Source organism: Arvicola amphibius, chromosome 10 (assembly GCF_903992535.2).
Source record: "Arvicola amphibius chromosome 10, mArvAmp1.2, whole genome shotgun sequence".
Taxonomy (NCBI): Eukaryota; Metazoa; Chordata; class Mammalia; order Rodentia; family Cricetidae; genus Arvicola; species Arvicola amphibius.
The window spans coordinates 58,682,759-58,708,248 of NC_052056.1; the positions used below are offsets into that span (position 1 = coordinate 58,682,759).

Here is a 25,490-nt window from a genome sequence, read left to right on the forward strand (position 1 = left end):
CACTCATTGAGCTCCGTGAGCTGAGGTTCTTCAGAAGGAACCTGGCAACCTGGTCCTATCCTTGCCCCGAGACACAAGAATCCAGTAGAGATCTTAGGTCTGGAGGCTGTGGGGGCTTTGAGCTCCACTCCAGTCCCAAGCCTTAGCTTGTTAATCTCAACCTCAGAGCTCTAACCTCAGCCCTGCCTCCTTCACTGTGGCCTTCTGGCCTCTGAGAAGCCTGCATTGGTCGCCAGTTCGGAGTAAGGAAGGTGCTTGTCCATATAAATCTCAAAGACCTTTACTTGGGAATGTCCCTGCCCAGGAATGGGTGCAAAATATGATTCCCACAGTCCTCTGGGGCTTCCACTGTATCCGTCCTTGACTCAGATCCACACCCTGCCATACTCTGAGGTCATGTTGAGCCCCACATCCTCCCCAGCCAAGTGAAGGTCCAGGAGCCAGATGAGCTCATACTGGCTATGGTGCCATCCCTCTCTAGAGATGGCCCAGAGAGTGTCTTCCCTGCTCCACAAGCAGAATTCATCTGTCTCATTCTAACAATCCAGCATCCTCCTAGCCAAAGAGGACTCTGAACTCCATGGCAGAAGCAGGCTCGGGTGACCAATGGTCCCAACTTCATTGGTTAATATTACTATTACCAACTCCTACTCAAATCCTACCAATACCTAAATTCTGACATTTTATGTAATGACCTGACATTGAAAATCTATTTATGAAAAAGGGGGGGAGAACCCTGCTCCATGGCAACTAGCAAGCCACCTAAAGAATGTTACATATGGGATGCTCAAATTCCCTTAAAACACCTGCTATTGGTAGAAAGAGGAGACAGGACCATCAGGGTAGATGCCTCATGGACAGGATTAATGCCTTGATGTGAAGAGATTTTTGCTTGTTCCCACCTCTGCTGCCCACCTTATGAAGAAACGAGAACCCCAAAGAGGAGCGCACCAGAACCCAAAAGAAGATGCTCATCAGAACCCCAAAGGGAACGCTCACCAGAATCCAGCCATGCCAGCAATTTAATCTCAGACTTTCAATCTCCAAAATGTGAGAAACAAGTTTCTTATGTTAACAAGCTACCCAATTTATGGTATTCTTAGCAACTCAGACCATCTAAGACAAGTGGAAAGGTGATGAGACCTGAAGGAGAACCAGGAATATAAGGCAGAAACAAACACACATCAAGCAAAAAGGCAGAGGTAAGTACTTAAGTGGAGGATGGATGAGGCCTCTGGGCAGGTCAGAGAGCACTGGGCATTGAGAGACAGGTAGCAAGGCCGGGAAAAGCAACTGGTCCTTGAGGAAGTAACTCAGATTTTCCAGAGACCCAGAAAGAAAATATGTAGCACAGGCTGAGCAAACCGGACATAACCCTCATACAGTGGAAACCATTAAAGATTGTTGAATCAAAAATGCAGGATGAGCAAGCACATGGCTTCCAAGACTTATAAGGCCAATTGCATAGGGAATGGAAAATAGCTAAAACATTGCCACACAAGCCAAAATAGGAGCAAACCAAGACCTGTCTGAGGTTGGGGCCAGGCAAGGCGGAACCAACACAGAACCCTATGACAAGATAGGAGTGTGTTCGGAAGAAACAGACTGTGGCCTTCAGTGTAATCAGCCAAGACCCCAAGAGCAGGCCTCTGGGAAGTCACTGCGTCACTAAATGATAGGTTTGGGGACGCTGAAGTGAAGGCTGCAGGGTATGCTAGTTAGGGGAGTTAAGTCTGTGAAAGGAGAGGTAGTGGAAGCAGCAGCAAGACAGAAGAAAGTGGAGAAAACAAAGAGTTAACCGTAGTTAAGACAATGAGTAGTGATAACCCAACCTGACTAAGAGGAGTTATCCCAGAAACGGAGGCTGGTTCAACTTCAAACATCTAGCATTTCTCCATATTAACAGAATAAAATAGAAAAGCTACCTGACATTTCAATAGTTACCGGCAAAAACATTTGACAAAATATAACATACATTCATGACCCAAGGGGGGAAAAACACCAAATTAGGAATGATGTCACTTAATCTGATCAATAACACATGTAAAAACTTATAGCTACCATCCTTCTTACTGGGAAAGACAGAATGTCCTTCCTTACGGCTAAGGAAAAGTTACATATATTTCTGCTCATCATTTCCATTTATTGTGGTGATGGAGGTCCCAGACCACACAATAAGACAAGAAAAAGAAAGACATACAGATTGGAGTCAGCAGCAAATGTATACCTTAAAACCTAGCTATCCAAGAGACTAAGGCAACAGAGTTCATGAATTCAAGACCAGCCAAGGTAGCATAATGAGACCCCATTTAAAGGGGGAAAAGGAGGGAAGGAGGGAAGGAGGGAAGGAAGGAAGGAAGGAAGGAAGGAGGGAAGGAAGGAAGGAAGGAAAGCAGGCAGTAAGGAAGGAAAGAGAGAAAGGAAGGAAGGAAGGAAGGAAGGAAGGAAGGAAGGAAGGAAGGAAGGAAGGAAGGAAGATGAGAGATATTGGAAATAAAATATAACACTTCCAGTTTGAAGACAGCATAATTGTTTTCACAGAAAATTCTAATGAATCTAGAAAACCATGACCAGAATTATTATGTAAGTTTATAAGTCATGGGCTATAAGACTGATAAAAGTAACTTTTTCTATATATAAGCAATGAAATATTCGAAAAGTACCATTTAATAGCATTGAAACCATGAAAATTATGTACACTATAAATCCAACTAATAATTTTCTACAGAACACTGATAAAAAGTATTTAGACTTACTTTTTTAAATGGAGAGGTGTATCTTGTATTAGGTAACATACAGATGTCAGTTTTCATCCCAATTCTTCAAGCACAACATGATTATGATCAAAGCAATGATAAGAGGCAAAATAAACCAAAGTGATTTTTAAAATTATGGGCTAAATTGTGAGATTTAAAGTATGAAACTTAAAGACTTATTACAAGATGTTATTAACTTAGAAACTATAGAAGTATATAGGTCAATGGTATAGAGCGTAAAACAAAATTATCTATTAATGGTTATGTAGTCGGAGGAGGCTGCTTGTTCATTTCTGGCTCCCCAGACCCAAAATAATCACACAAAAACTGTATTAATTAAATCACTGCTTGGCCTATTAGCTTTAGCTTCTTATTGGTTACCTCTTACATCTTAATTTAACCCATCACTATTCATCTGTGTATCGCCACATGGCTGTGGTTTACTGGCAAGATTCTGGCTCATCTGTCCCCGGTGGTGGCTACATGGCATCTCCCTGACTCCGCCTCCTATCTCTCTATATATGTCTTCCAGCCTGGCTATATTTTATTAAGCCATTGGCCAAAAGCAGCTTCTTTATTCATTAACCAATAAAAGCAACACATATACAGAAGGACTTCCCATACCATGACTGGTTAAGTTTTGACAAAGATAGGCAATTAAATGGAGAAAGAGAAGCCTTTTCAACAAGTGATGCTGTGACAACTGGTTGTGTACATACAAAAGAATGGAACTTAGACTCCCGTCTCACAACACATATAAAAGTTAAATCAAGGAGAAGTTTGAGAGCCATAGTTATAAAACCTCTACAAAAAAGCATAGGAGCCTCTTTGTGGCTTTATAAAGACAGGTATCACATGTTCTTCTTTGTAAACCCTAGCTTAAAAGTTATTATGTATATAAGTGCTTTGTCTGCATGTATGCCTGCACACCAGAAGAGGGCACTGAATCACGAGCCGCCATGTGGTTGCTGGCAATTGAACTCAGGACCTCTGGAAGAACAGCCAGTGCTGTTCCACTGAGCCATCTCTCCAGCCCGTAAATCCTAGATTTAAATTTCTAAATTTCTCTGCTTAATTCTGAATATCTGTAGAGATCAGAAAGCTAGAAAGGGCCTAAGATTGGGGGGAGAGGTCATAAGCCAGGGAGGGGATAGTAGAACACATGTCATATGAAAGTAGGGGAGGGTCACTGGGGATTAAAGGCTTAAGTAGGGTGGGAGAGAGGAGTTGGGAAGAGGAAGGGGTTAACCAAAACTGAAGATGTATGAAAAGTCTTATGGAAATCTACTGCTTTGCAAGCTAGTTAAAAAAAAATATTTTAAGGAATTTGAACTGAGGTATCTTTCATGGGTAGACAATGCTTTCCCAAGATGACATGGTTATTAAATGAAAATCTCAGTATTGGGTATGGGATATTTTCCTGTAAGTCACTGGTCAGAGAGGCTCCCCCAAAAGCACAGGCTACTGTCAGTGCCCTTTGATGTCCATCATAGCCCTCTTGGAGAAGACAAAACCCTTTTGGTTGAAGGTCATAGAGACATCTAGCTGAAACTGACCTGGAAACTTCCTCCCTGCCACCTATATTTCAGTGTCAGAAAGTGCTATAAGGTCACTGGGGAGAGAGAACATATCCAGTGATGAACCTACATGCCACAATACTGACCCGCCAGCAAGACGTGCCCAGATGCAGTAGTGGCATGACTGACATAGGGCAACCAACTGCTTTCTGATTGGATTTGAGGCCTGCTCCATAAAAGGGAATTCATGTCCAGTACTGTAGACCTGGCTGAGGAAGCCATGGCCCTAGAGGGGGAGCCTACTACTGTTGTTCTGCTAAATGGACAAGATGTCAAACTGATCTTTGAATATTTATCTTTTTTTTTTTTTTTTTTTTTTTTTGGTTTTTTCAAGACAGGGTTTCCCTGTAGTTTCTAGAGCCTGTCCTGGAACTAGCTCTTGTAGACCAGGCTAGCCTCAAACTCAGAGATCCGCCTGCCTCTGCCTCCTGATTGCTGGGATTAAAGGCGTGCGCCACCACCGCCCGGCTTGAATATTTATCTTTATACCCAGTTATTAGTTCTGCTGTCCACCTTGGTCAGAAGGTTGGAGTGGAAAGCAGTCAATACAGAGACTCACAACTGTTTAAGTGCTGAGAAGTGTGCTCGGTCCTAAGCGGGACGTTATTACCCCATCCCCAGCCAAGGCTTAGGGAACATCATGGAATAAGGACATAAAAACCAGAGCACAGCCATGAGTGCTATGAAAGGCTGCCTTCAGGACACAACATGGCCATTGTTAGCAGCTACTGCTCCCTGCATCAGATCAAGGCAAACAATGATTACAGCATGGATGCCAAGGAGCGTGCCCACATGTGTACAAAATTGTCAAGTAATAAATAATAGGTATTTGGGGGACAATATGAATGAGAGACGTCTCTCATGGGCTCAGGTATTTAAACTCTGTATCTAACTGGTGGTACTGTTTGGGGAGCTGGTATAGCCTTGCTGGAGGAAGTACATTACAAAGGGCAGGCTTTGAGAGTTTATAGTCATGTCCCACTTCAGTCTGCTTGCTGCTTCATGGTTTTGGCTGAAGATGTGATGCCCAAATTCCTGTTCCTTCTGTCATGCCTGTCACTTGTTTCCATGCCTCCCTTGCATTGACTCTGCCGTGATGGACCCATCCTTTCAGAACCATAAGCTAAAATGAACTCCTATAAGTTGGTATTGATCACGGTCTCACTATATAACTCTGGCTGACCTGGCACTCACTATGTAGACCAGCTGGATTCAAAATTATAGACCTCTGCTGGCCTCCCAAGTGCTGGGATTAAAGGCATGCACCATTACATAAAAATATTTTAAAAATCAAAAGATATTCATGGCCTTGTATTTGGCAACAATCCCTTAGATGTTGCATCAAAAATACAAAAGACCAAAGAAAAAGACAAAAACAGATTTTATTAAAATTGAATTAAGAACATCTTCTCTCGGGGGCTGGAGAGATGGCTCAGAGGGTAAGAGCACTAGCTGCTCTTCCAGAGGTTCTGAGTTCAATTCCCAGCAACCACATGGTGGCTCACAACCATCTATAATGAGATCTGGTGCCTTCCTTGCCAGCAGTACATTGTGTGCTTAATAAATAAATTAATAAATCTTAAAAAAAGAGAACATCTTCTCTCAAAAAACTTTCTGCAACTTTGGGTCAGGTTAAAAACATACACTTGCCATGTGCCCCAGAACCCCCACTCTTAGGTACTCATTCAAATGAGATAAGAAGTTACACTGATACAAAGAACCTACACTTTCCTGGTCATGAACACCAACCAACTCAGCTGTGGAAAGGAACAAACCATGGCTATGTCCAGTATGGATCAACCCAAATACACTATACTAAAACAAAAGAGGCAGATGTCCAAACCTGTGGGCAACCTGATTCCATAGATACGGCATTCTGGGAAAAGCACAACCACAGTGATTACAAACAGATGCATGTTCACACGGGGCAGGAGTGGGGTTGACTACCATGGGGCACCAGGAGGAAATTATTAGGGGTGCTGGAACTCTTATGTGTCTTGGCTGTGCTGGTGCATATATTTCTATATGAATCTACTGAACCCACAACACTAAAATGGATTTTTTTTTTTACTGTATGTATGTTACCTTGGTAAAAAAAAAAAAAAAAAAAAAAAAAGAACACTGAGTCAGTGTTCTGGGAGAGAGAATATGAAGGGTTGGCCAGATAGAGGAAAGGTAGGCTTTTCTCTTTCTAGGGCCAGAAAGGAGACCAAAGTGGGTTTTTTAGACATGACTCCAAGGTAATTATCAGCAGGCTGCGGCTCTAGCCTGTGGGTCCTAATCCCCAGGTCTGAATCCTCAAGTCTCTACTGCTGTATTCTAGTCTTTTCTGCAGTCTAGAGTCCAATAGCAGCGGTCGGTGCAAAGCCAGATAAAGCAGTGGCAGTAACCCAATAGGGTTCAAATGGCTTTTTAAACACAGCTCTCATTCACTAAACACAAATCAGCCAGGACCAAGACGGTGCTGGGGCGCTGGTGTTTCAGAATCAGTGATAAGATGGGGGGGGGGGGGGACACCAGCAAACAGAACTAAGAGGGAAAAGAGTCTAAGCTTGCCTCACTAACCACTACAAAGCAGGCATCTGACTGAGCACAGCAGGTCTTCATGCATGCTAAACCCTCTCTGTGGGCGTTCTACCTAGGTTACACTAGAGAGGAAGCACCAGCCAGGCCTCCTGGAATTCTGCTTAGGGACACCTGGGAAGCCTAGTGTACACATGATACTTTGGACACAGGGATGGCCCATGCAAATGCTGCCTGGCTCTGCTCCACTGACACAGTGATCATGCCTGTTGAGGAGTCTCTTCCCGGGTCTCCATGGAGGCAAACAAACTAAAAGCAAGGACAGGGTCTATCTTCTATTAAAAGCTTCGTTAGTAAATAATTGTAAGTGTACAGTGGTAAAGACTGCAAAGACTTTGAAATGACAGGGCTGTTGATCGTCCCCATGCTGAGGGTTCGATTTAGGCTATGGTGTAGATTACATTACTGGGTTTCTGCGGTGCTGATGTGGCAGGAGACCGAAAGAAATGCCAGCAGCCAGCCTTAGACAGTGAAGTCCCTACTGAGGCTCCTGTGGAACGGACTCACTTCTCAGACCACTGCAGAAGGCGCAAGGCCTAGTGCAAGGAGGAATAAACAAACATAGGCAGAACGGAAGGAAATAGGGGCATAGGCTAGCAAAGACTTTCTACAATTTTCTCTTTAACCTGGCTCCTGTTTCCAAGACTCAGCTTGCTGCCTGCAATGCAGTTAATTTACTGAGGTGGTGGAGGTGGAGATGGTGGAGGTGATGGTGGTAGTAATGGTGGTGGTAGCAGTGGTGGCGGTGGTGGCAGCGACGGCAATGGTGGTGGTAGAGGGGGTGGCGGTAATCAGAATGCCCCACATACCCAAACTTCACCATGTGGCAATGTGAGTCAGAAACAGGGTATTCTGTTATTTGGACTTCAGCCAGTGATTTTTGAATCCAAATAATGTTTAGTATAAGTCAATCTCACGCAACGTAAGAGATCATTCACTGTTTTTCTGAAATTTAAATTGAGCAGAGTGACCCAGGTTTCACCTAGCAATCCTGCCGGAGAGTTTACTGGCCACCCCTGTCAGCCCCCAGCTGTGGCGGCCCTCGGCCCAACCAGCATCACCTCATGGGTACCCTGCCTCTGCTGGAGTGGCAGCTGCAGACCCAAAGCAGTCCCCCAGCGTCTTCTCGTACATGACGGTCTGAAATCTCCCCCGACAGAGTACAAGCCAGAGAGGCATGGTGCCATTCCATTTTCCAGGCCCAGCCCAGGCCTTCTGAAACCAGGTGACCTCAAGACCCTGCAACGGAGGTACAGATAGGTCTCCTGGTATGGGGAGGGAGATGGCCCCTCCCACCGCATCCTAAAGAGTTCCCACTCCTTCCTGTCACCAGCCGGTCCCAGTTTACAAACACATGAAGCTAACAACCACATGAGCTCCAAATGAAAGGAGCTGACAAGCCTGCCAAAGCGCACTCCTCCCACACTGGCGAGCCTTTGTCCCACACAGTGGTCATGGGGAGCTCGGGGGACTGCAGTAGAATCCCATTAAAATTTGAAATCAAATAAATGAAGGGAAGATTATCTTAAATTATATACTCTTAGAAAATCTATCAGCAAGGTTTCTTGTCTACTGCACCATGTTCAGGTAGATACTCAATGCCTTTTAAGAATATTAAGATATTTTTAGAATTTTTACAATATACCTTGCAAAGAATAAGGATTTTTTTTATTTTTCTTTCTTTCTTTTTTTTTGAACAGTGGTTGTATTTGTTTTTGATACAGGGTCTTACTATGAATCTCTGGCTGGCCTTGAACTGAGAGAGGCCCACTCTCCTCTGCCTTCTAAGTCACGTGCCACCACTCCCTGCCTAATCCACGCCACCTGTGCCTGAGGACTTTTGTACTGAGCTCTTTTCACGTACAGGCACACAGCGTGACTCGCCGTATCCGCAGGGCTCTGGACTCAGGAGCAAGCCGACCTTCTCTCCACTCCAGCTAGCATGCTAGCAGCTGCTACTCCGGGACTGCCACTCCAATGGGTTAGCTCAAAAATCTCTCCCAAACCAACACATCTCCTACGGGACTCCCAGCTCCTCCATGCAAAGACCCTGGAAGGATACCTGAAACACCAGATACTTTCCACGACACACAGGACTCCCCACAAAATGTCAGCTGGAACCCCGGCTCCTGCATTGCCCTTAACATCCTACAAGCCTCACTGTGAACCAAGTTCCTGTCTCATCACCAACCCCAGCCATGTCGGTTAACTCCCTGTCTCTGGGAAACATCACTCCATAACGTGATTCCCAAAGTGCAACGTGTGTTAATGTAATTGTAATGCGACTAAAATCAAAGCCTGAATTGCTGACAAGTTAATCATTAGCATCTGCTTAATACACTTCAAGACGCCTGGAAGCACAGCTTACAGCATGGGCAAGGTCCATTCCTAGCTGCTTATAAAAACGGTAGGAGGAGAAAAAAGAGCTGGAGCAATGGCTCAGTGGTTAAGAGCACTTGCTGCTCTTCCAGAGGGCCCTGTTTTGGTACCCAGAACTCACATTATGGCTCACAACCATCCATTAGCCCCATTCTTAGGTGTTCCAATGCTCTCTTCTGACCTTCCCAGGCACCAGGTACATATGTGGTATTCATATACACATGCAGGCAAAACACTCAGACACACGTAAAAGTCTAGAATAATTTTCAAATGTTAGGAAAAACAACAAGACAAACCGGAAGGTGAAGACAGACAGGACTCGTGGAATGAATGACCGTGGACAACAATTTCCAGGCTTAGAAACACTTTCACATAAACATGAAACACGTTCGTATAAATAAACACTTTAGCATAAGCACACACTCTCCAATCCTATAAGACAAACAAGCCAAACGCCATCACCTCACTCTGCCAATAAGGAAGACAGAGGCTCTGCTTGAGGTCACAGACCAAGGCAGTGGCAGAGTCAAGATCGTAACTTCATCATTCCAAGCTTAGAGCTAGTCCCATGCCACTTATACTATGCTGCTATTTATCCCAATTTAATTTAAGGCCAGTTTTGCTTTACTCTATTTAATAAAGAACACTCAACTTTCTCTCACCCTGTTGTAGTAGCCCCAGGCCTTCCTCACAGACCCTGGTCACATAAAGAACTGCTGATTAGGTAGGGCTGACTCCCAGCCACTGCCAGATTGGCTGAGCATCCTCAGGGGCCCTGCTGCCGCATGACTCTCCAAGGCACTGGCTGCTGTGAGTGAGAATGGCCACCACCTGCCTAATGAGGCCAAGCCTCACTCTACCTGAGCTGCCCTTAGTTATCGGCGTTGTGGAGACAGAATTCAGTTTCCACAGAGTCCTCAAAATGTACAATTCAATACTTTAGTCTATTGACACAGCACCTGTAACCTTCTCCCCGAAACCTCACACCTATGGGAGCCCCGCTTTCTATACCCACTGCCAGCTCCAGCCAGCTCCTCATCTGTCTGTTTCGAGCGGTTTGGATTACGGCTTTTTCACAGACATGAAATCAGACAAGCCAGGGGGCCTCCATGCCGGATGCACCTCACTTGAGCACGGTATTTCGAAGACTCATCCATGTCGTAACGAGTATCAGTGCTTTGTTTCTTATGGCTAAGGACTAGAAGCATGGATCTACTACATTTTGTCATCTATCATCAGTCATGGACATGTGGGTGGCAGCCACTCTTTTGATATTACAAACGATACTGAACTGGCCAACATTCATGCGCGTGTCCTTGCACGGGGGGTGTGTTCTCAGTTCTCTGGGAAATACACTCAAGTGGTATGGTAGTGACGTTTAACACTTTTCAGGACCTGCCTAATGGTGCTCTCAAGCACTCCCACCAGCAACGCAAGAGAGCACCACTCTTTTTTTTTCACAAGTTTCCCCAGGCCTTGTTCATTGTGTGGCCGCTGGGTGCTTTGTTTTGTTTTGTTTTTTATGACAGTCCCATTACAGGGAATGACGCCTTATCTCATGCGGTTCTGAGTCCCTCAAATTTGTAAAGCAAATAGTGATTAACAAGTGAGACCATGTATTCTGGGCCCTACAGAGCTGTGCAGGTTCTGTTTTTCTCTCTGGTTAATTATTCCTGGGAGCACCGCAGGTATTGTGTATGACTCTCATGGAAAAACGGTGGCTTCTATGGATCAGTACGCATAAAAGCAGGACAGCCCTGCAATTAACTGATTCAATATTGATCAGGTTCCCTGAGCTGGACACTGAGCAGACTCCCCTAGCCATCCAGTCCCCACCCTGCAGGACCCTGAAGCGGGTAAGTTACTGGCATGGGAGTGGCAGGGACACAACATCAAAGGTTTTCTGCTCTTCCGTGTCTACCATCAAGCTAAAGTCCCAAGCAGCATCCAGTCATGTGTTGGGGGAACCAAGTGAGACAATATCCTTAATATACAAAGAGTTTTATAAATCCACCAGTAATCGTTTAGGCTTTAACAAAATATCAGCAACATAGATGATAAGCTCTTCCAAGTAAAAAATGGCAGCAGGGGTGCACACCTTTCAAACCAGCACTGGGCAGGCAAAGGCGGGCGGATCTCTGAGCTTAAGGCCAGCCTGGTCTACAGAGCAAGTTCCAGGACAAACTTGTCTCAAAGACAAACAAACAAACAACAAACACACACACACACACACACACACACATAAACTAAAAGAAAACAAAAATAACAAAGTATGAAATCTTGCAGCATTCTGCCTATAAAAATAGAAAGTTTCGGTTTTCCTTTTCATGGCAGTATTAATAAGAATACAATGGAACGGGCCTCCATAAACACCACCACCCCCACCAAAATTTAACAGTTGGAGCACAAACTAGTAAAAGCTCTCTGGAAAGCAGTTTGGTGAAGAACCTGAAAAATGTTCAAGTCCTTTGTCCCAGTCCTCCAGCCCTGTCCAGAGGTACCTGTGCCACAGCAAGCCCAGGGTCTAGACTGCTTTCAATCCAGAGAGGACTGCCAGGGTTGAATAAATTACCATACACTAGTGTGGAATGCCTCAGGCTTATGCTGTCTCATTTAAAGGAAATTTAGCATTATAGGTAATTATTTTTCCCAAATATATCAACTGAGGAAAAGAGAATATGGAACTATACAGTGTGAACACCAGTTTTTCAAAAGTATATACTTAAAATATTAACAATTAGTAAAACGCCTCTTGATGGCAGGATTACAAGTTTTCTTTTCTGTAGACCACTAATTACTCCCCCCCCCCATATGCTGTTCTTTAAGGAGAACATGACATAATACAGGACAGAGTGGAAAAGGTCTTGCTTTTTATGATGAGCGAGGCAGACTGAAGAAAGCATCTCTTCCAGAGGCCGAGATGAGGTGAGAACTCAAATGCTCACAAATACATGCAGAGAAACCTAGAGGGGAGCAGAAACCCAGACCAGGAAGAGAGAGTCCCATCTGGGCAGAGGCCATGAAGAAGGCTGCATGGAGGATGCTGGAGGATGAGCCTCTGGTCCGAGCCTCAGAGCGAGGGGTGAGACAGGCAACAGGTCCAGGCTGCATATGGTACGGAGCCCATGCGAGCAGGGATAGAGGAAGCAAGGAGACACCTGATCAGTGACACGGTAGGCTCCAGATAACCAAAGTTAACTAACGCTAGGTCACCAGCCAAAGTCTCTCTCAGGGTAAGAAGCTGGCAAATGATGTTGAAGGAGTAAAGACTTTTGTGGGCTCCATTTTCAAGAACATATAAAAAGTGTACAGAATTTTCAGATAAAATTTGCATTCATGATAGAAAATTTCAAAGCCATAGAAAATCAATTATCGCCCAAAGATAGGCAGTATTAACATTTCCTCTCATTCTCTTTCCTTGCCTCTTCCTTCTTTCAATACTTTCTGCTTTGCCCTCATGGGGGTGTGATTTTACCGTTGACATCATGTGGTACCCTGCTTCCCTCACTTAATATTACAGCAGAGGCATGCTCCCCTGGCATCACAACTAGGAACATTGCCAGCATTCACCAGGGCAGTGTGACCTGAGCTGCGTTTCAGGGAGGGAGATTTGACAGCGGGGAGCAGGCCGAGAACAGAAAGATGCTCAAGGTAGAGAGGCCAAAACCAGCTATAGAAATGGCACAGGCTAGGGATGCACGCAGGCTGCCAGAGCACTCGTCAAGTATTCAGGGAGGCCTGGCTTCAATACCCAGCACTGCATAAAGCTGGGCACAGTGGCTGCTCATACCTGTAATCCCAGCACTGGGAAGTGGAGGGAAGGCAACCAGAAGCTAAAGGTCATCTTCAACTACATAGTAAGGTTACAGCTAGATGGGTCTGAGCCAGGAGCTGACCTCCCCCAGAGAAAGGGGCCTTTGGCTTATAGCTATTCAGGGAGGGGACAGTTTGGAGGTGAAACATGGAGAAACATGTATTGGAGCTGGAGAGATGAGTCGGCAGTTAAGAGCACTCGCTGCTCTTCCAGATGACTCAGGTTCAAATCCCAGCACCCACATGAAGACTCTTAACCGTCTATCCCTCCGGATCTAGGGGATCCACAACCTTCTTCTGTCCTCCATAGGTGCTGAATGCATGTGGTGCACACAGATACCACATGCATGCAAAACACACCCACGCATATGAAATAAAAATAAATAAACCTTAAACCAGGGGTGGGGGGGGAGAAAGGTCAGGCATGATAGAAGTCAATGGGAGAATTCAGTGGAGGGAGGGGAGCCAGAATCACGTGCTGTAGAAGACGGGGACCTCTGTGCCCACAGGTGATCTCACATCTCTGTGATCAGGTAGACGAGAAGGCAGTCTGCCAGGGACTCAGCAGAGGGTACGAGATGAAGACCATTGTGTCAGGATGCTTGGCAGCCAGGGCACTAAGAATGGGGGCTGAGAGGTGGAGAGAGGGAAGGAGGGCGAGGTGGACAGTGAGGGCAGAGCTCCACAGAGCCACACCACAGAAGCCACCAGTCGCATGTAGCCATGAGCACTTGAAATTGCTTGTTCCTCTGGGTTATTTTGTTTGTTGCATTCATACTTCTTTAGCTGATGGGAGAGCTCCCCACTGCGCACGTGACTCTCTTGTGTTCTTGTTGGACAGTATTGTTACTGAACACAGAGGAAGCCAGATAGGAGGAACAGAACATAAGTCGACTCGTACATTAGCACCCTAGCCTGCGACTGGTGGCCCCCTGTCGGGACCCAGATAGACCTGCCTCCCTCCATCCCTGGGGACCATTTCCCGAAGGTCCAGATTCACCTGACTGGTTCTGAGCAGTCTCCCGAGGGCGGCGTTTATGGCGGGCAGCCTCTCTTAGCAGCTTTCAGGGCAACAGGTGTGGCAGTGGGAAGGGGTGGCCAGGGCCTGACAATCAAGGTTAGACCCAAGGTGTCAGGTGGGGGCATGGGTGTGATGACAGAAGTCTCCAGGGTGATCTAGGCGAGTTACCTGACTAGACACCAACCTCTCTATCACACTACGAAATGGGGGGAGTTTTGGGAGATGTCTGAATTGAAGCCCATAGCAGAGGAAGGGTCACCTCCAAGCGCAGTGAAGGCTTCTGAAGCCAGCGGTGTCTTGGGGAACTTAGATCTGAAAACAAAGAGCACTGTGCCTCTGGGCACGTCCCCTTTCCACTGGGAACTTCAGCTTCCTCATACACACAGAAGGGGAAAGAAGTGGGGAACGGCCAAGGTCTCTGCCAACTGGGTACGTTCACCTGGGCCTCTGACCACCCAGGAAGGGCAGTTTGCAGTCTATCAACACAGTTGCTACTTACAACAGAGCCTCTGGAACCTCTGGTGGGAGCTGTCTGTGCTCTATCCACTGCAGGCTCCCCAGTGCACCGCCGAACTGTAGCATGCTGCTATAACCCCCACCCACCTGGGTCATCCTGGATATGGAGGGGAATCCCACAGGAAGCCAGAGTCCTTCAGAATCCATGCCAAGTCAAGACTCCACCTCGCCACCCCTGAAGTTGTGGGAATCACAAGTATACGGCAGTGAAGAAAAGCAAATACGTTCCCACATTAAAGAGAGGAGTTGGTGTGTGTGGGGGGGTGGCTGTGAATAAGAGGCTCACTGGATGTCGTCGGACAGGCTGCATAGTGGCCTTACCCACCCACAAATGACCTCTCGCAGAAGGAAGAGTTTGCTCTGTGGCCTGGCAAGAAGGTTTGTGGGCTAGAAGTTTATTTATAATCCAAGTGCATAAAGTTTCGCTCTTCCAAAAATCTCAACTTGGAGAACAATTATCCTCTCGCAGCCTCGGCTTCCTCCTCCTGATTCCAAGGAGTCAGACAAGCTCTCATTGTTCTCTGTGAGCAGTGGTGACAGATGAGGGTGATGGGGGTGGTGTGGGTAGAGGGAAAGAGTTCAGGGGAGGGGAAGGCAGCCCCACCTAAACACCGAGTTCCTGCTTCTACCCCACGTTCCAATATTTCCCATCCGACCCTAACTTTTCAGCCACCCCCAGCCACCTCTACCTTCTTCCTATAGTCCTCACCTCCAGGCTCCATTTGAGATGGCAAAATTTGTTTTCTCAGCCAGGCAGTGGTGGCACATGCCTTCAATCCCAGCACTTGGGAGGCAGAGGTAGGTGAATCTCTGTGAGTTCGAGGCCAGCCTGGTCTTCAAGAGCTAGTTCCAGGACAGCTAGGGCTGTTACACAGAGGAACCCTGTCTCGAAACTACTCCCCCTCAAAAATGGGTTTCCTCATACAGCTCAAGCTGACTTCAAATTTATTATGTAGTAAAGGATGGCCTCAAATTCCTGATTCTCCTGCCTCTGCCTCCAAAGGCTGGGATTACAGGCATGAGTCTTTACATTGGGTGGGTTGGGGGTATGTAGGTACTGGAGAGCCAAACCAGGGCTTCCTGAATTCTAGATAAGGAGGATTCTACCATCTGGGCTACATGCCTAGCCAAGGCCAGTGAAAGTTGGGAAAGCTTTAAAAAAAAATAACTAAAGAGAGAATAAAACTTCCCAGTCAATCCTCCCTCCCAACCTCAAACTGAGAACCAACTGTATATAGTCTCTGTGTATGGCAGCCAGCAGTGAGGGCTGCCGCATGTATAGCCCATTGCCTCATGGCCCAGGACAAAGGGGTGCCTGGGCTTTCTCATTCAAGGCTGTCTTGACAGCTCTCATGTATCTCATCAGGGAACTAGGGGTCAGCAATTGCCTGAGAGGGTCAAGAATCACAGTGGAGAAACGTTACGTTGAGATCCAGGGCACCCCAAGTCTAGCCTTATGACTTGGCAAAGTCACGTAGCCCACTGGAATCCCAATACCTTCATCTCTATGATAGTGCTAATCATACCTGATAGCAAGAATGTCACAGGTACAAAGGATGTTGCCACAGGTACAAAAGACAGCATGGGTTGGGGCTGGCGATGCCAATGCTACCAGCGACTGACCCAATGAGAAACAGATGAAGAATCTACAAGGGCTGGATTGGCTTCTTGTACTAACCTATCATGTCTTCCATCATTCAGAACAGAGGCAAACACGCAGCAAGCCCTTGTCTTCTGAGCAAATCAGTGAAAAAGAAACTGAAAGCTAAGGGACCCTTCGGGGCTTCAAATATTTCAGCTTAGGCATGAAATATTTGAAGAAAGTCCCAGACCTCCAGTAGCTGTTACCTGGCCTTGATGATGACATCGGGGCCCAGAGGAATTGCAGAATCCCACCTGTGGGAATATCTAGATCTGTGTCAGAGTTAAGCAAGAATTGGTCAGATGAACACAGCAGAACCACTAAGGATCAGAGAAGAAATCTTTCAGAGAGATGAGCCACACGATCTGTATTTGTGTCCCTTGGGTGGGAGGAAAGCTCTGCTGGCCTGGGAACTGGGAGTCTGGACTATAGCATTGGCAAGACTCTTGCCAGCTGGGCCAGCCTGCAGGAGAAATGGGATGATACGCGAATGAGGCTTGTGGGAAGGATAGCAAAGGATCTAGATTATAGACTGTCAGTCATCCCCTCATCCTTTGTCCCCTCATCTCCTTACCCCATCATCCTCTTACCCCCTTCACCCCTTCATTCCCTCACCCCATCATCCTCCCTCTCCCTCATCCCTCATCCCCTCATTCGGCTTGGCCAGATTCTCAGCTCTCTAGGTCCCAGGAGGTTTCTTCTTATATAAAGCAGGAAGAACACAGCACATGGTTCTCAGCTGTTTCCCGAGGACACCGACATCCCGGGCCTGTGGGACTCCACATCATGATGATTCAGTCTCTCCAAGCAAACCCACAGGCTCTGTCCTGTCTCTGGAGGCTGTGTAGTCAACAGGGGGCAGGAAAGGTGAACAGGCCCGGTGCTGAAGAAACCTTGACCCGCGACTTGGGGCATGAAGAATCAGGCTCCCATGAGCAATGAACTCCCGGCCTGAGGACAGAGGGCTGAGATGTTCTACCCTACCATTCTTGATGAAAACCTGCCTGAGGCACACAGGGGCAAGAATGTGGCTAACATTCACCACTGCTCGTCCTGCAAGCTCCTTCCCCTCCAGAAGCCCATTCTCAGGATCCCTGGAGATCTATTTCATGGACTACAGTCACACCACCCCTTCTTTAGGTAGATAATTTAGAGCCTTCTTGTTTAAAAATAATAAACTTGTTTAAAGGCTGTGACAGAGAATGGTGGTTGTCCAACTAAATTTATTGTCTCTTTCTTTCCAAAACAGTACACACTTGCCAAGCATGACTCAGCGAGACAACACTGCCTAGCCTGCCTGGCAGCTAGGTGTGGCCACGTGACGATGTTCAGGGAGGGGTGTGAATGGAAGCGACACGTGCAGCTTCCACGTCACCGCTCATTCCATCTTCACACAAGCCCTACCCAGCAGCCCAGCAACCCCCACTGCCATTTTCTTCTAGGATGGAACAACACGGATAGCTTCCAACCTAGCTTCGACCAGAGGAATAAGGATAACGGCCTTGAGGTGACACAGCAGCCTCGTGAAGGCAAGAGTCCTACCGATCTGGAGCAGTCGTTTCACACAAGAGATGAAAGCCACTCTACCCAGGGTGACTGTGAGAGTAGCTTAGCCTTGCATCCCCCCCCCCACCCCGCAATGGCAAGCTCCAAGCAGTAAGGTTTCCAGAACTGGGCCCGAGGGGGCGGCCCCACCCCATCCCACCTTGTCTTCCACTTTTTCGCCTCCTCTCAGCTCAGAACACACAAAGCCAGGGAAAGCAGGCGGGGCTGAGGTGTGAAAATATGAAAGCCTCTCCAGACGCTGCTGAAGGCTTCTGGGCAGTGGTCCTGATGAGACCTGGGACTGAGCCCAGATACAAAGCAGACAGGGGCTGGAGTTCATGAAGGAAGGAAGCACAGTGGCCGGACTCTGACGGGAGATGGAGGCCCCCGAGGAAAGAGAGCAACGGCTCTGCGGAGTATCACGGAGATGAAGCACTGTGCGAGGAACAAACAGAGCTTGGGCCTGAGAGAATCCAAAGCTCAGGGCCTTCAGCACTTCGCGTGATGGTTCTGAGCAACCTGGCCTTGAATTCCTCACCTATAAGACAAGGGCTATGCTACTTCTCGGGGACTGCACAGACTCAATAATTCGATCATTTAAAATGTCAGAGAAGCAGTTACTCTCCATTGCCTGTCCAGGGTTAGGTAAATGTGAAAGCAAGAAAATGGGAGCCTCCCCACCATTCCTACACACAATGCCAGGCCCCTGGGGAGATAAGGCCATCAGTACTTTGCCAACTGTCTTGAGGCATCATGCTCCAAGCTGGCTACTTCACTGGAGTATGTCCCAGAAAAGTGGACCGTGATGGGTCCCATTCCCCGACCTAAACTGCACTCTGACCCAGAGCCTCCAGACAATATGCATAGATGCCTGGCTTTTCTTTCCTGGGCTTGGAGAACTGGACAAATTCGTGGATAAACACCTGCCCTGTGCCCCTTGTGGGTGACACTCTGGGCTAGCTCAAGAGGAATCCCAGAGCTAAGACAAAGTCTCCTTTTCCTCTGTTCAGTGACCTCTGGAGGCTGTGGCCTATGGCTGACAGGACAGCAGTGGAAAGGCTGCATGTTCACTAACTACAAGGTGAAAGCCAAGGCCCAGCCTCCCTTGGAGGCTGTCAGCTCTTTCCTAGGCTGATAGACCTTCAGTATTTTCGTGTAACCAAAGGCATGGAATCACAAGCTGGCTGAGGGCCTCAACAGGCCTTCAAGGGTGACAGCCCCACAGGCTCCTCACGGGGCCAAGGGTTAGGTGAAAGGTCTGTAGAAGGCAGGACAACCAGAGTACCAGAGGAATCTGTAGCAAGAAGAGAAACGGGATGTGGCCTCGCCCATCAAGTTCCCAGGTCTCCTTTTTCCTCCTTCATATCTACAGTTCAAAATTCTGAAGCAAGTCACGGGACAAGAGGAATGAAGAGTGCCTTACCCCTCCCCGGGGAGCCTGTCCCTGATAAGCCTGCATTGCCTGCTGTCGGCCAGGCAACAGAACCTGGGCTCCTTGACCCCTCAGCCATGCAGGATTTCTGCTTGCTGCCACGATGCTCTCTCTCATCCAAGAGTCTCTGCCTAGCTTCCATGTTAGCCTAGTGTTGCTTCCTATGCCTCGGTTTACGCTCATGTGTCCTGATGGAGAGCTCTGTGGCTCAGGAAATCCATCCCAGGCACCCTTCACCCTCCCCCTCTGCTGAGGTTCTAGGAGCAGCACACACCCCAGTGTGCAGGAAGACGACACACGCATGCCTCACGGGGTGGTGCAAGGTCTAAGAAATGAAATGGACCCTCAGCTCTCATGTTGAAGGTTTGGTAACCAGACTGGCAGTGCTGTCGACAGGTGATTGGATCACGATGGCACTAACTTCATCAATGGATTAGCTATTGGTGAGTTAATAGCTATTGATGGACTTGGAAAACAGAGCCTGGTCAGAGAAAGCAGGTGACCAGGACATGCTCTTGAAGCGTGTATCTTGTCCCCAGCACCCGCCTACCTCTCCTCCTTTTCTTTCCTAGACACCAGCACATTATGTCTCTATGTGCCTTTCTGCCATGGCTTGTCACTCAGCTAGGTGACCAAGGACTAAAACCAGGAGTCAATAAATATTTCCTTTCTCGCGTCTTCTTTTGTAATGTTCCTTCCTTACATACTTTTTCCTCAGGTATTTTGTCAGCGATGAAATGCTGACCAGTAGGAGCAGATTAACTATCAGGCTTGTAGAGGATTCCATCCTGAGTGCACCCAGGCGAGGAGAGAGCACAGGGACGCTCCTCCACCTACATTCAGGATCTACATCACTCAGATACACTGAAAAGCGCACGCTGGGGTGGCATTCAAACCCATTTCATTTGCTCTCTGCGTGCACATCTTTAGGGGGGTGAGAATGAAGACCTTGAGAGGACCGCAGCATGCCTGTCACCCATGACCACCACTGCCATGCCCCCATGCTCCGCATCCATAGCCAGAGAAGCCTGCTGGGCCAGAAGATGGAATGGAGCCGTCTCTAGAAATCTGGACCGAGGGAACTGCCGTGAGAAGGAAAGCAAATGGAGGCTTGCTTCCCTGATGAACTAGCACTGGCAAGTCTAGGGATGTGTCAACTGGGTTTTCTTAAGGGGGCTATACAAACGACGCAAGCAGAACCTACAAAGCTACCTTTGAACCTGTGAGCACTAGGCAGTGCCACATGTGACTGCCCGTTCTGTCTTGTTTAGTAAGGCTAGGATTCTCCTACTCTGGGAATTGTCCTCGACAGTTAGCCAGGTAGGGACCGCCCCTCATGGAACCTGCAGCATCCAGAATGCAGCAGGCTGGTAGTAAGTTACTGTCTACAGAGCAAGAGAAGGGACACATCAGGATAGGCTGCTTTGTGTCACCCACACAAACTGGCAGGTGCACCAGGAACACAGATTAGTCTGAACTCAGCATGAGCCAAACATTAAGAGCAGACACTGCTACATACCATATACTGTCATTCCAAACCACCCAGGGCACCAGGGCGCCGAGAAGCCCTCTGCTGGCAGTGTTATCTATGCTCTGGCTGTACTAGCTTAGTGCAGCCAATGGGGAACGCTCTAGAAGCTATACACGTTTCACCGGGGCTGTTCCAGAAGCCAGAACAGGATTGGGAGAATGATGGTCAGGGTGAAAGTAAACCTCATCCACCTCAGGATCTCTTGCAAATGCCCACAATTCCCCATCCCCCACCCCCAAATCTGTAGGTGCTCCAGATTTGGGGTAATGGTCTTTGGCAGAGGAGTGAACCGGGTCCCCGTTGGAAGCTAGTACAAGTCACTTAAGTAAGTTGTCCTTGTCAAAGCAAACCCTCTGCAGCATTCAGGACACTCAGACCAGTCCCGGCTCCTATCACTGACACCTGCTGAGCAGCAGAATGTGGCCAAGAGGCTGAGAGTCCCCAGGTGACAGAGAAGCAGGCTGGAGTTCTCATTCCATTTCCACCACAGTGTATCTCGGAGCCTTCGGATAAATCTCTCGGTTCCTATAAATTCAGGGCAAGCTTCCTAGCATCTGATTTCGTTTCTTTACTGATCATGCCTGCCCTATTCCTAATGCACCACACTAAGAGAGTCAGTCAGTGGGCAACTACCACGGTGCGACCTGGCCCTGCCGTCCAGGAACTGATAACTAAGACAGAAAACACAAGAGAAACGACACAAGCAGACCCTGAGGAACCATAATGGCTCTGGCTCTAACGCCTCTTTGAGTCACAGACGTCAGGACAGGCATCAAAGAGGAGGGGGAGGTTTCGCTGGGAACCGAAAATTATCTGGATGAGGTAAAATTCAGATAAAAGGAACTGTCCCCAAAAGTCAAAAGTGCATTTGGATTAGAAAAGAGGCCACTAGAGGGGTCTGGAGAGATTGCTCGGGGCTTAGGGCACCTGTTGCTTACAGGGGAACCTGGGTTTGGGTCCCAGCACTGACATGATGGCTCACAATGACCTGTGCCTTCAGTACCCAGGGATCCAGGGCTTCTGTGGACACCAGATGACCTTATATACATGCGGGCAAAACACTCCTACGAGTAACATAAACTAAACACATCTAAAAACTAAAACAAGAGGCTACCACAGCGTGGCCAGAGAACAATTGATAACCAACCTGTGAAATCCTGTCTGCCAGAAGAGAAGCCTGACTTAGCCACAATTAACAGTCACTGCAGGCTGGCAAGGTAGGGAGGAATTCCACGGTGGAAATGATGTCAGCCCTTGTCCACCGACTGCCTCCCAGGGGCGGGTATCGCCTCGTCTAATCAAGACAACACTACAAGCTGGGGGCAGTGACAAATCCCACTTTACAGACAAGGAAGTGATGACCACGAGCCTGAGACCACCGAGCCAAGTAAGGGGTGGAGCTGGAACTTGAATCAGGGCTTGCTGACTTGGAAACCTGTGCTCTTAACCACCAAACCACCCTTCCCCTCCCCTGCCTCCAAGGAGGATCATTTACCTGCAGTTGCAAGGAGAACAAAGACTGTCTGTTAGGAACTGGGTCTGCATGAGAGACATGGGGCCGCAGAGAGCAGGTGAATCTGCGGATTCTATGAGGGAAATATATTAACACGATTCAGAATGGCCTTTCCACACGGGTCCTGGGAGAACGGAATGCACAGAGGCCTCTTGACGGAGAGGAAGAGTGGAAAAGGCATGGATCATGGATGCGGTGGTGAACTCAGAATAACAAGCAGAGAGCGTCCATATCACGGACCCTAGAATGCCTTTCTTGGTCAGGCTCTTCAGCACCCTCACACCTCCCTGAAACACAAGCCTTTACAGACCACTCTCTGGGGAAGGAAGCTCCCTGCTACTTTTAGTCTTTTCAGGGCCCCATCTTCTGATGGCAGGTTCTGGTCTGAGGGGAAGTAGATGGGGCCTGCTTAGTGTCTGTCACCGTGTCTATATCTGTCACTGAGTCCAGAGCAGGGACTTATTTATCTTCAGCTCCATGCATGTGAAGCACGCAAGCGTGTGTCAGGAACGTGAAGATATAAACAGCTCCTACCTCTGAAAAGGAAGCTTGGTCTCATTTGTCCTCAGGGGACGACAAGCAGAGGGAAAGCAGGCACCGAGCTTTCCTTCAGCCAACAACCTCAGCCAAAGGAGCTCTCAACACGGCTGCTTTCTTGAGGACTCACTGGACCCCAGTAGTCATCAAGGCATCACCCCAACATCCCAGCCTATCCTAACTTAGGGCTCAACAATCCTGGGAAAGGTACCTCTGCCCCTGGTTCTCAGAGCAATCTGGAGATAAAGGGACAGTTAAAGCTCAAAGTCAAATGATCTTATTTATGTCTCCAGAAAGAATGTCTGCACCAAGAGTTTACCCCCCAAATACTTAATCTGTGAAGAGAAGTCTCCAATACGCCAGTGTCCTGAGGGCTGCTTTTATCCTTCAGCATTTCCTAAGGGGCAGATGTTTGCTATGCATACATGCATGCATGAATCCTGCCATGCAAACAGAGCGGTTGCACGGCCAGGTAACAACAGCTGGAAGACAGAGCAGAGAGGCCATGAAGACCTCAACGGCCCTGCAAAGGGATCTCCTTGCTCATCCCTCCATGATATCTGTATCCATCCTCGTGATTCTTGGGCACTCACTATGAGGCGGTAAGGCAGGCAGTCCCGCAACTGGGGCTCCACGAGGTCTTGCGGTAGTGATAGGAGTCCTGGCGGTGATACAACACGGGGCCTAAAAAGTTCAGTTACTTCATGGCTGTTGTAGAACATGCGTGCAGCAGACCAGAAAGCTGCCATCTGCCTGATTTCCCAGGCAGGAGACCAGGTGGCAGGGCGTGGGGCGGGTTCTAGGTCTTCTTGACAATTCTGCTATTTCAGCAGGATGGGAACGCAGGGGGTCCTGACTTTGAGCCCTACAGCACTGACGGACAAGAAAATGCCAATAGAATAGCTGACATGGCCGCACTTGAACTAAGATGATACCTGGGTGGGCGCTTAGACCTAGGCTTCTCAAGAAAATGCAGAATTTCTTCTATGTAAATTCTTTCTGCCTGAGGCCCAGGATCTCTATGTCCAAGCTATTAAATAGAAGGAGGCGACACCATAGCCTGAGGTGCACAAGACTGGGTGGAAAGCTAAAACAAATACCACAGAGCCCTCCACCTCAGCCCTGCGAGTCCCAGAGGATCAGAGGGCCAGTAGAATGAGGCTGGAACGGAGACGGCAAGGCTGGCGAGAGGGAGGAAGCAAGGACCGGCCTTCCTCAAGGAAGGGGCAGGAAGAGCGCTTTCACTGAAAGATTCCCAAAGCCTAATTTCAGACCAAGTTCCCCTCTCCACCAGCACTCTTCAGAACCAGGCTCTATATCCAGTGACTTCCCATCATCCCCAGGGGATGTTGCGCTCTCTGGTGTTTCAGGCATGGTGGGTCAGCTTCTGCTCTGTAGCAGGGCAGACAAAGAGCCACACCCCAGGGAGGAGGACAGGTAGGCAGCAGTCTCTCCCCACCACACTCACCAGTCCACCTCCAGCCGACAACACACAACCATGAGCCCTGAGCCAAGACAGCCTTTTTAAAACCAACCCAACTGTGTAAATGACACAGCCTCTCCCGCTTCTAGCTTTGTGGTGACCCAGAACCCTGCCCCCTCCATTCCCCTGATTCGGATGTCACAGGCTCCCCTGCTTCTCCGGTCTAGCTTACCCTGCCTCTTGCTAATACCACCGGCTTCAGAATCCCCAAGAAACCCCATCCCACCCTCTCTCTAGTTGCCTCCTCTGCCTGCAGCCCAACCGTCTGCTTCTTCTGATAACCCAAAGTGGCACAGCCCTAACACCCGCCACAGACCTCAGCCGAACACCAAGCACAGCCAGGACTTTACTGTGACCTTCCTGACCTCCCCGCACAGTATAACTTCCCTGCTGACTGCGCCCTCCATACAGACCAGATCCTGAGATGCCCCTTACCGGAACATCGGTACTTAGCACTCTGTCTGGCATGTGCCGAAGGCTTTTGAAACGCTGCAGGCGTGTGTATTGCGTGATGAAAGCATGAAACAAGGAACTCAATCTCTTACCTTCTGGGCAGCCTCCAAAGCTGTTCGTGGCTTTAAGTGGGAACGTTCAAACAAAGCCGCAGAACAAAGCTATTGAAGAGCTCAGTGACCCTAATTCTCACTGTGACTGGGGGATGTCTTCCAAGACCCCTATGATGCCTGAAACCCTGGACAGGGCCTAACACTGTTTTCTATGGGTTTTCCTAAATACAACCTATGACGATGCCTCATTTGTAACAGCCACAGTAAGAGATTAATAACAGTAACCAATGTGATAGAACGAATTATATCAATCTAATGAGTTAGTTAATTAAACTTAAATATGATTTATTTCCCAAATTTTCACTTAATATTTTTAGATCATGGTTGACCATTGGATAATTGAAACTTGGCGGGGGGGGGGGAGCAGCTAGAGCTAAGTGAAGGTGGGTATTGCATGGCGGTTGTGTGTCCTTCTCTTTGGCATGGGCCCAGGCGCCAGCCAACCTTTTCCAGATGGTTAGTCAGAACAGGCAAGGCTATAATGTAATAATAAATAAGCCCTTAAGTCCCAAGAGCTTAACTCACAAAAACTGTAGTTCTGGCTTTTGAAATAAGCCAAGTGGCTCTACTCTACCTTGTGGCTATGCCATCTGGAT

At 48.0% G+C, this 25,490-nt stretch overlaps 1 protein-coding gene across 1 annotated transcript in view; it reads right to left on the reverse strand.

Annotated features, from left to right (window-relative positions):
* The window catches only part of Adcy5 (adenylate cyclase 5), a 149,758-nt gene that overhangs the window by 57,275 nt on the left and 66,993 nt on the right, over positions 1 to 25,490 (reverse strand). The window lies entirely within an intron of this gene.